This window comes from Entelurus aequoreus, linkage group LG11, assembly GCF_033978785.1.
Source record: "Entelurus aequoreus isolate RoL-2023_Sb linkage group LG11, RoL_Eaeq_v1.1, whole genome shotgun sequence".
In the NCBI taxonomy this organism is placed as follows: Eukaryota; Metazoa; Chordata; class Actinopteri; order Syngnathiformes; family Syngnathidae; genus Entelurus; species Entelurus aequoreus.
The window spans coordinates 40,443,235-40,454,892 of NC_084741.1; positions in this window are offsets into that span (position 1 = coordinate 40,443,235).

Sequence of the window (11,658 nt, forward strand, 5' to 3'; positions counted from 1 at the left end):
GGGATAAAAATGTGTGTTTTTTAAATTTATATATATATATCTGCGTATTTTAATAACTTTTGTGTAGCACCTGGTTTCTTATCTGGTTTAATTCCCCCCCTTCCTTCCCCCCCCTCTCGCAACCTCCCCCCTTTTTCTCACAGCCCCGCTATCTGTAAAAGTCTGGAAATTGTCTAAAATGTGTGTGCGTGTGAGAAAGTAGACAAAGTTTATGTACAGAAAACATATGAGTGAATGATTTATCCATTTAATTATCTTATTCCGCTCTCGGACGTTGGATCGCGGGGGCAGCAGCCTAAGCAGGGAAGCCCAAAATACCCTCCTTAAACTTGACTATTTGTCCATCTAAGAGTGAATGATAAATGTTGTTCTTATTATTAAGGTTCTGTTATGATACAGCTGTGCTTCTGGATGAGAAAAATAGTTGTCTATTGCATTTACTTTTAACTGTGCTGGTAAATTCTCTGTGTGAGTGACTGTGTGACGCATATAAAGAAAAAAAAAAAAAAGAAAAAAAAAAGGAGTCTCAGCTGGAAGACATTTTGAGATAAGAGTGTGTGCGTGTGGCGAGGCTGTGTGAGTGTCAGCTGTACGAGGCGTGGGCCGAAGAGGTGTGACAATGTTAGGTTAGCATTGTGTTAGCATAGCATTGAGCTAGGTTAGCATTATGTTAGCAAACGTTTGCTTATTGAGGCATAGTAAGGCTAAGTTAGCATCTAGCTTGGCATTACTAAGTGTGGTTGAACAGTTATTCTCGGTCTGTAGAGTGTGCTAGTAGTAGGTGCTTGCTAAGTCCAGTAAAATAATAGATGTATGGAAAATTACACGTTTAAATATCAATAAATAAATACGGATTGTGGGACATTGAAACATTGTTTAATTCATCATTCATTTATATGTCTAGTATATTTTTTTGGTACAGCCTTGTTGCTTATCTGATCCATCCAGTTTCTGTGTGGAAGTTGAGACAAACACACACGCACGAACATCATAGATTAGGACACATTGTAACTTTGAATTAATAGTTATACAACAAATAAATTAATAATATTGAATTTAAATTTGATAAAGATAAATTGATCATACATTGACATTTTAATTTTTTTTTTAGGAATAAACACACAATAAAATAAAAGTTAAATTTATATTCTAATACATCTAAGGGCATCTGTGAAACATAGAGTCTGAAGAAGTACAGATAAGAGCCACTCAGCGCCATTGTCAAAACAAAACGTAGAGAAGCGTTAAACAAATTCTAATCAGAAGGAAGACAGACCAAAATATGAGAACTTAAGTAAACAGACAGCAAGTAAACCAGAAATAATAATGTAAATAAATAACAAAGAAAGCAAATTTCTATGTGACATTGGTGCATGTAGAATTACAAAAAGAGAATAAAACTAAATGGAAATAACTGTGTGCAAGATGAGCATGACGTCATGAATTGTGCTCGGGTTAGTAATAGATAGATAGATAGACAGATAAAACGTTATTGATTCCTTCAGGAGAGTTCCCTCAGGAAGAAGAAGTAAAAAGTAAACAGTAACTAATAAGGGTATAAATGGAAACAGAATAGAAAAATATTACAAGGAGAATAAAAATAGAACAGTAAAATAAGAGAAACTAGGCATTAACGACCATGATATAAAAAAGTATTGCACTGTTATTGTTTTGCATTCCCTGTCATCCTAGCCCCCCCCCAAAGAGGAGTTGTACAGTGTAATGATGTATGAGACAAAGGATTTTTTATAGGCTAAACCAGTAGTTCTCAAAGGAGGATATAGTGTTTCCGCCCGGACAAAAAAGGGAGGTACTTGAAGGTATGCCAAGGGGTACCTGAGATTTTAAATATTTTAAAATAGCGACAATTCAAAATCCTTTATAAATATAATTATAGAAGAATAATTCTTCAACAAAATAAATATTTAGAATTAAGTTCACGAGCCCAGATGGATCTTTATTACAATATCCAAAGAAGGTTGATGATTGATTATATGTATAGAAATCTTTATTATAATTCAATCACTTGTTTAATTTTTAAAAAACGTTTAGTTATTCTCATTTTTGTATGTATTGTGAGAGAAGGAGAGAAAGTGAGAGAGAGAGGAAGAGAGAGCAGGTGAAAAAACAGATTGAGGGTGAAGAGGATGGTTTGGGAAAATATGGGAAAAGGATGTTTATAACCTTACGTTATGTGAATGGTTTCTAGGAGAACAGAAAATAGAAACATTGTGTGAAGTGTAAGGAAGAGATGGATACAGGATGTTGTTTGTAAAGGAAAACGAAAGTGAAGAAAAGATGAGAAAGTGACAAATGAAGGTATTCGTAAATGGTATGCTGATGATTGTGGTTAGCTGCAAGTTTGTTTATTTGTTTGTTTAGTTGTTTGAGTGAAATGGGAAGAAATCAATAGGAATAATTACATGCAAAATGGAATAAAACTATGAGTGCGATAGATAATGAATGAATAAATGAAATAGGTTTATTTTAGTCATATAATCAACCATCAACCAATTTGTGTGAGCAGTTTAACAATAAATTAGACATATTAACAATCATACACATTTACACACAGAACAAAAAAGAAAAAGAATGACCGGAAAAAAAAAAAGAATAGGCGGAAACCAAAGCTTATATTGGCCTATGATATACAATTACTGAACATTAAATTACCTGGAACATCAACGTTAAAAGATGAAAGTAATTGTTACTATATTTTATAATGTTCAAAAAACTTTTGCCATTGTTTTAAAATTAAATTATCTGAACATTTAACACATTATGACTTAAAAAATGGATTGATATGATCATAATAATAATGCTTTGTGTATTATTGAAATGAGCCTTTTAATTTTAAGTATTGGGTCTATAATTCTTCTATAAACATTTCCCCAAACTTCAAAACAATATTACATTTGGAAAAATAAATGAATAATATAACATGTGCAGACATTTCTTATTCAGCATGTGTTTAACTTTATACCGAATAGCAATGGATTTGGATATTTTCTTTAATATGTTCAATATGTGGCTTCCAACATATTAATGATCAATTACTATTCTCAAGAATGTAGTTCATATACTCTGTCAATTTCCACTTGATTTTACTTTAATTTTTGTTTCACAATTTGACTTTGCACCCTGGACAGGTCGCCACCTCATCACAGGGCCAACACAGATAGATAGACAGACAACATTCACACACTAGGGCAAATTTAGTCTTATTAATTTCTACATATTGAGATCAATTACTTAAAATAACTACTTAACCACTGTTGTGAAACACCTTTCTAATTTATGGGAGTATTGGGATAGGATTGAGGAAGATGTCTGCTGTGGTGGTGGTTAGTTTGGAAATTAATTTAATAAAAGTAACTTTAAAGTGCAGTCTGACATTTTAGTTTGGAGTAATTTATAGTTTTATTTGGACATTACAGCTTTCAGTTAGCTATAGATTTTGAGAGTATAATGCGAATAACTATAACTTTACAACTGTTTGCTGTGAATAGTGTTGAATAATAATTACAAATAACAGCCTACATTAATAATTAGAATAAGAGCCGATATGTAAAGTTAAAAAAAAAAAAAAAAAAAGAGGAGAAGTGTGATTAGGCATGGCGCTTAGAGCATGGCCTTGTGTGTTTGTTATGACTAAGTTGGATAACCAGTCGGAGACAGGCAAGGCAAGGCGGGGCAGCTTTGTTTGTGTGGCGTTTTTCATGCAACAAAGTGAAATGAAAGAAAATAAAAGCAAAATTAAAATGCAGACAATAAAAATAAACACAGTGCGGACGTTAAAAGTTAAAAGATTAAAAGATTTAGCTGAAAGATAAGGAGAAAACTGAATAAAAACATTCTTTTGTTTTGGAGAATATCACGCACAGCGGGAGGTCAGAGTGCAAGCATGACAGCTTGCTCGCGCCTACTGATAGACAAATGATAGTTTAAATTAACTTATACATAATCTTTAAGTGAATTAAAAGGGTACTTAAATACGCATGAAGTAGTACGTACAATCTTTGAATTAAGGTTTTTGATTAGCAATTAATGGGATAGTTAAGACTGTAATTTTAAAACGTGATATGCAAATTGAACTAACCGAGAGGATATGAAAACGATGGGTGTACATGTTTTGAGTTCCAAATTCTGGAGGAAAAAACCTCAACAAAACGTAAAACCATACAGACGGACTTGGGTGGTAGCCACGGTTGTGCTAGGTCAAGCGAGGGTGGAAAGGATATGCAGCCGGGGGACTGCCAGCTTCTCTGAACAAGACAAGCTCCAAGGTGTAGCCAGAACATGCTCACAAAAAATACAGGTGTGACAGCAGGACGAACAGCAGGATACAAACAGACCCCTGCTGGACATAAGTGTCAACGGACAATGTTCAACACAATCTTTGAAGCATTCCTTTGTGGCCAACCTGCACACACCTTGTAATGACCTGCTTACGAACTGTGCCCTGACAATTCAATACCGCACAGAAGGAACTTCCTGATGTTGCCTGACAGCACGACATCAGCGGACAACTAATAGGGACGCCTCCCAGGAACGAATGGAAGACGGGGACTGCTCCAACTGTCCTAGCGCTGGCTGACGGAGGCGCGTCCGTGTGCCCTGCCACCCAAACCGCCAAAGTGTATGATCACCAATTAGACGACTCATAATAGGAGCCTTTTGACTCTTATATATGGTGGGACTCAAGGTATGGCCGCTCATGTGAACTGTCCTTACAACAATTAGAATGGTGTAAGATGGACAACTAATGACCCACATTGTTCCCTCTGTCCTGCCTACGAAACCAAAAAATTTAGGTCAAATGATAAAACAGGGCGTAGCTGCCGCTGATTGAACCGATACGCAAATACCACATTTTCAATTATTTTGGTTGTCTGTTAAAAACATAGCTATTGGTTGCAATTTGGACATTCCTGCTGTAGGCTATAAAGAGCTAGCAGCTACACAACAGCTGAGCTAAAACAAAATTTAAGCATATCAAATAATTGTAGTTGTTTATTACATACACAAAGTCGCAGAGAGACAGAAGTCTGTAGAAAGTATTCAGTAACAAACGTGTCCGCATTATTAAACTTTCTACCACAGGAAACATACTGAACAAATACAGCAGTTACTGTCAGACTCTAATCCGGATTACCTTGTCTATCAGAGACATGGTTAAAACCCACAACAACTTTCGTTCTAATTAATGTCCCGGGGGACAAGATTACAGAAAATACAGATCGAGTGACAAAGGGGGGAGGAATTATGATTTATGAAAGGGAAAACATTAAAAGTAGATCAATTTGAGTATGTTGAAATTAAAATCACATTTTTCTCAGAAATGTATTTCAAGGTAATTGTAGTATACCGACTGACCACAGCTAAAGACATTTTTCTTGATTCGTTTTCAGACATCCTCAAACAGCATAGTATGAAAGAAGTAACGTCATGGAGGACGTTAATCTGGACTGGTTAAATAAAACACGTAGAAAGAAACTTAAGGATATTATAAACGGCTTCTACATGATACAAATGATAAGCAGCCCTACTAGAATTACAATTGGATGACAAAAATCAAAGAGAACATCTGTAAATACACGAATACAAAACCAGAAAGAAGAGTGTAAAATAAAAATACCTTGGATTAATAAAACAATTTGGATTCTAATAAAGACATGGGGACTCAGCTCTCATAAGAGCAATTAAAACAGGTCTAAATACAGATCGCATGATTTTAAAGTTTGGAGGAACAAAAGTTACAATGTTTATGCGGAAGTCTAAGACTGACGTTCATTTAGAATTAATCAAAGCTGCAAAAGGGAACAATAGAAAGTTATGGAAAACCAGATACAAACTTACGGAAAGAGAGCAAACAAGAAACAACACTATAACATTAAATATCGATGGCGCTACTATCGCAGACAGTCTGGACATAAGTAATAATTTTAATGAACATTTCATCCAGTCTGTACAAACCCTGAATAAAAAATCCCTCAAAATCAGTGCAAATAATTGTCATTTATTCAGGATGGACTAATTTTAGAATCAACAAATGAAACAAAGTTAAACAAAATCTTCACTGCATTATCAGACTCACGATCTAGAGATATATATATATGGGTTGGACACTATCTTCCTAAAAACATATAAGGATTGTATTATTGCTCGAATAACAACTATTGATAAATAAATCAATAACGGAAAACACTTTCCCTACCACGTCGAGAAACTGCTACTATAATTAAATCCATAAAGCAGGAAATAAAGAAGACCAGAACATGTACAGACCAATTAGCCTTCTCCACGTTATAACAAAAGGAATAGAAAATTTGAAATTAAAAAAGTGGCTTTGGAGCAATCAAGGCTGCTCAGACGGTCACTAAGAGGGGCATTATGTTGACACATCAATTTAATGAGTATTATATTTATCTATGAGAGCATTTTTGTTGTAAATTGTGAGGTATGGCTGTTAAAATCTTGGTTGTTTTTACGAATGATGACGGATGTGAACAAGAGCATGTATTGTCTTTGTGTGATGATGTAAATAAGGTGTGGTTGTATTGTATATTAAGTATGTGTCCATGAAGGGGCATTTGGTGACTTTTCTTATAATTTATTACATGCTACAGTATGATTATTTTTGATTAATTATTGATTACTATGAATGTATATATTTATTATGATTAATTAGTGTCAAAATTTTATTGCTTGATTTTTGGATCCCTTTAATTTAGGTAGCCAGGGACTGCAGATGGAAAGTAGCTATTTAGATATAATCTGGTACAGAACAAATCTGTTTCTGAACTTAATGTTTCTGTGCATTGTCCCATCATAGATAGACTAAATTAAATACAACTATTTAGTGAATTATTGAGGCCACAATAATTCACTAGGTGTTGTAAAATATCAAAGTACTATTGCAAAAGCGAACAGTGACCTCAAACATGACCTGTCCTCCGCCTCTGTTCTTGCTGCACTTGACTATCAGCTGCCTTTTCTTTTTCTTGGATGTTTCTGAAACTACTAATACTACTACTACTATTACTATTACTACGACTAACACTGTCCCTGTGAGAGGGACAGAGGGGGGAGGTGAGTTTGGATTGGGTCAAGTTTGAGCGTGTTGAGGTTTTATTTAATCGATATGATCAATCCGGTACAAGGATAAAGGAACGTAATGATTTAGATTGACAATTACAGTGGTTGGCGGAAGCAACCCCAACCTCAAAGGAGGGTGCCAATTCAGTAATTAAATGTTTTGTGAATTATCTAATACCCCGACATGGTTTCCCCAAAAAGATTAGGTCAAACAACGGCACCTAATTTAAGAAAACAGGTTAATCTTCTTCAGTCACAAGATCAGCACTTCTCAGGACCAGCAGCTTCCTAGGAAGGTGGAAAGACCATGAGACCAAAATGGTAAGTTTGCAAAATGTAGAATTTGTGTGCCAGTTCCTCTGTGCAGATTTGAGGATGAAAGCAGCCACTCCAGATTCCCTTGCACTCGCTAAGAGGGGCACGGTCAAAGCCGATCCAGGACCAACACCCGATACCTGACTGGAAGGAACCGAGAGGAGAGACAACACCTTGCCAGCGATGACGAGAACAACTAAGGTTGCCAGCCAATGTGTCCACCGGGACTCCAGCAGCTGTGGAAAGAAGTGTCGGGAGTGCCGAAGCAGCGAGGAGGCCTGAAGCAAGCCGAGGGCCTGGACCAAAGCCCCTCGCCCCATACTCTGCCCCAGCCTTCCCCAAAGCCCCCACAGCTCCAACTCTACCTGAGTTTTCCCCAAAGCGGCCAGCGCGCACATGCCATTGCACAGTCTGCCCAATGGACTGAACCACACCCCAAGAAGAGACAGAGACAGACTGTTTGAGTGGATCTCTTTCTTCACCAAAGCAGCCAAAAGCCCAAAGAGGTGTCGGCAGGCCACCAGCCTGAGGCACCACCGAGCCATCTATATGAGCACTAATCGAACATGGACTCATACGAAATTCAGTTGTATGTTCAAAATCAATTGATAATTAACAATATTGGTAACTACATTCATTGCAAATGCCGGGAAAAATATTTTTGCAAATGTCTTACAGTCATAAGTCTATATACATTCATCTATTTATGTTCATGATCAAAGTATTTGTTATTCCTTTACTAAATCAAAGGGTAGGCCACTAATTGTGTTCTGTGAGATGGTTTTACTGCAGGCTGGTAACAGCGATCGCTCTGAAGGAGGGTCATAGACGGAATTTTTGCCTCGTATAAAAACATTGAGGTTTTTGCCTCTATCTGCGGTGGAGATTTAAGTTAGTGGTCTATATCAGAAATTGTTTTGGTCCAGGGTCTTAAGACCCTGGAAGGCGGGTATGTAGTAGAATTTCTGACCTTTGACCTATATTGCATGTCTAATGGGAATGTACGCTCATTTGATTTCTTTCCTATTCTGTGCCAGTGGGACAAAAGTGAATGTTAAGTCGTGCCAACCTGTCTACAGAATGTGTTGACTGTCTAAAGGATTCGAGTTGTTATGGAACAGATAGGGAAAAGATAAGACATTGACGCACTCGATAAGGAACAATGACGCACAAAAGACATATAAAAAATGGCAGAAGACCGGAACTCGACAGTGATTTTGGCTTGTGTGTGTCTTGTTTGCTCCGGAGTGACATGTGGTCTGTCTGCACGGCCAACTCAATTCAACCTGCACTTCTGATAATGGGTAAATAAATTTGTTGTACTAAACTACTTTTGTTGCCTGTTTGAGCTTCGGACAATCCACTACATTATGTTGATATGCATATACCAACATAGTATGTAACCCAAGTACTCACCCTGAGGATACACACTCCAGTACAGTAGGTGGCGGTGTGCACCTATAACGTTGGTTGCGACCCGCCATAAAATGAAGAAGAAGAAGCAGAAGAAGAGACTGTCATGCCAATTTTCTTCCCATTACAAAAACCTTCCTACCCCCCATTTACTTCCGGGGTCATTTCCGCTTACGTAATTTCCTCTTACGTCATTGACAGCGATCGATAGCACTTCGTTTGACTCTTTTTTTATAATACAGCGTTAACAAAACGTCTGTATTAATCGGACAAGTATTAATCTGACAAATTATTTTGAGGATATTCCTGACTGCACATTTGACTCGTGGACATATGCGGACATGAATAACAGTGTACAATAAGTTAATTCATTATCAATCAACATTATCAAACTTTTTTAAAACTAAATGTATTCGTTAAATTCAGTTTTTTTTAGTTCTCTGTGGAAGTGAACTAAATTAAAATGACATTTATGTGCACATATGTACCTCAGTGAAGTCAGATGACCCGTGGTCAGACAAACGACAATATTTAGAATAAGAACATAAAAATAAAGAAAAACCTTGGGTATTTCTTCAAGACTTTAAAATGAGGCAAAAAACTGCAATGTAAAAAGATTTTTTATTTTTTACAAATGATTTGTTCCAAACATTGCGCGAGCTGCACCTAAAGAATGGGGAACACAGATAAAGGACAAAGTGTCAATTATAATCACAAGTGGTGGTCACCTCAGAAGTAGACATGTTATAGTGAAAAGCTCTTAAACCACATCAAGGTACAAACCAATAAAGGTTATTAGATTATTATTTTTGAACCAGTTATTTTTTCCCCCAGCTTACATATTTCTCCAATCATTGTTTTTATGGAGCAACATAGGTATGATACAATTTATTCACTTTTGTGTCATGGCATACCAGTACTGTATTCAGTTATTCTTTGATGACGCAGTCGATGGCCTGGACTGAGTTTCTGGATACCCTAAAGACTGGCTGAAGAATGCCCTGCAATAGGCCGCTCGCCTTGTCTGTCCAATAACAGAACCTCTGGCCATGCCTGTAGGGGAAATTGAAGAAAAGCTCTTCAGATTACAGTTACTAATCCATCCATCCATCCATTTTCTACCGCTTGTCCCTTTTTGGGGTCGCGGGGGGTCGCTGTAGCCTATCTCAGCTGCATTCGGGCAGAAGGCAGGGTACACCCTGGACAAGTCGCCACCTCATCGCAGGCAGTTACTAATCATGATAAACAATACATCAGATATTTCAAGAAGTTGTCCTACCCTTCAATGCCAAAGCGTTCCATTAGAAGGACACACCACCAACGCCGGATTGACTGCATGTCCAGCTAGAGCAGATATAACAATGAGTTCATTATTTTTACCTCTCAGAGCCGCTTATTTTGAAATCTTTTAAATATCTAAATACTTACCACACTGTAGTGAAAAGTAGTGTCTGTACAGAGCCAGAGGGAGTACTAAAAATAGAAAATAGTAATTTTTCTGAGCACATGTAATAATTGTGTAATGAAAAAAATATTTCTTTACTTTGTAATAATCTACTAAATTGATGAAAAGAGCCGTCAACATCAAGGGGCGGCGTGGCGAAGTTGGTAGAGTGGCCGTGCCAGCAATCGGAGGGTTGCTGGTTACTGGGGTTCAATCCCCACCTTCTACCATCCTAGTCACGTCCGTTGTGTCCTTGGGCAAGACACTTCACCCTTGCTCCTGATGGCTGCTGGTTAGCGCCTTGCATGGCAGCTCCCGCCATCAGTGTGTGAATGTGTGTGTGAATGGGTGAATGTGGAAATACTGTCAAAGCGCTTTGAGTACCTTGAAGGTAGAAAAGCGCTATACAAGTATAACCCATTTATCATTTATTTATTTAATACTGGAAATGTGATGGATAGGAATATCTCTGGAAGCAACAATTGCAACCAAATATTTTTGTAATTTGATGCTGTGTTTCACATCATTGTGGGGGAAGTTTAACCTACTCTTCTTCTTTAAAAATGCTCAACTTACCATGAGCATGAAAACACCACAGTCATTCCCCGAGGTCTGGCGTGGGATCTCCTGGTAATACACATTAGCACCATGAAAATGTATACAGCCTTTGGGTTTACTTCAAAAAATGTATATTTTATAGAGTAAACCTATTACCTGCACAACTCTGTAACATCAAGGGAATGAGTTATGGCTTGGTCATCACCAATATGACAATCATGAAACATTTTACCAGTAACGTTGTGGTTAGAATTCAATATTGCATTCAAGCATGCGAGTACATTCAGACTGAATTACAATCCTAGAGTACAATAGTCAAAGACCACCATTTACTTGGTTTCCAATCAAATCGTTTTTTTTTTTGCAAATGTTTTCACAGATAACAATCAAACAGATGTATTGAGCTGAAAATAGAAAAAAAGCCATCAGCGATACTTTTGGTATGAAATGTAATGGGACATTAGATAAGCATACCTGTAGATGGTCTGGCTCCAGTTTGGGTCCATGGTTCGCCCAGGTCTCCCTTTCTTCCTCGCATCCTTCTTGAGGACCTCCATTCCAGGTTGGATGATGAAGCGCTTGACCCCCTTCTTCATCCTCTGCCGGTATGACAATTTCTGTCTCTCTTGGGCCCTCTCCACATTGTTGATCACCTTAATTGATTCAAGATGTTTAGATTACAGAGCATTTAAAGAAAAATAAATAACTAAATATTAACCTTTTGCCATTAAGTAATCATCCTTCAACAGGACATGTTGTCATACATCAACATAATGAGTACCTTTCCAAAAACGTCCTCATCCTGGCCAACTCGGAGCTGCACAAAGGCC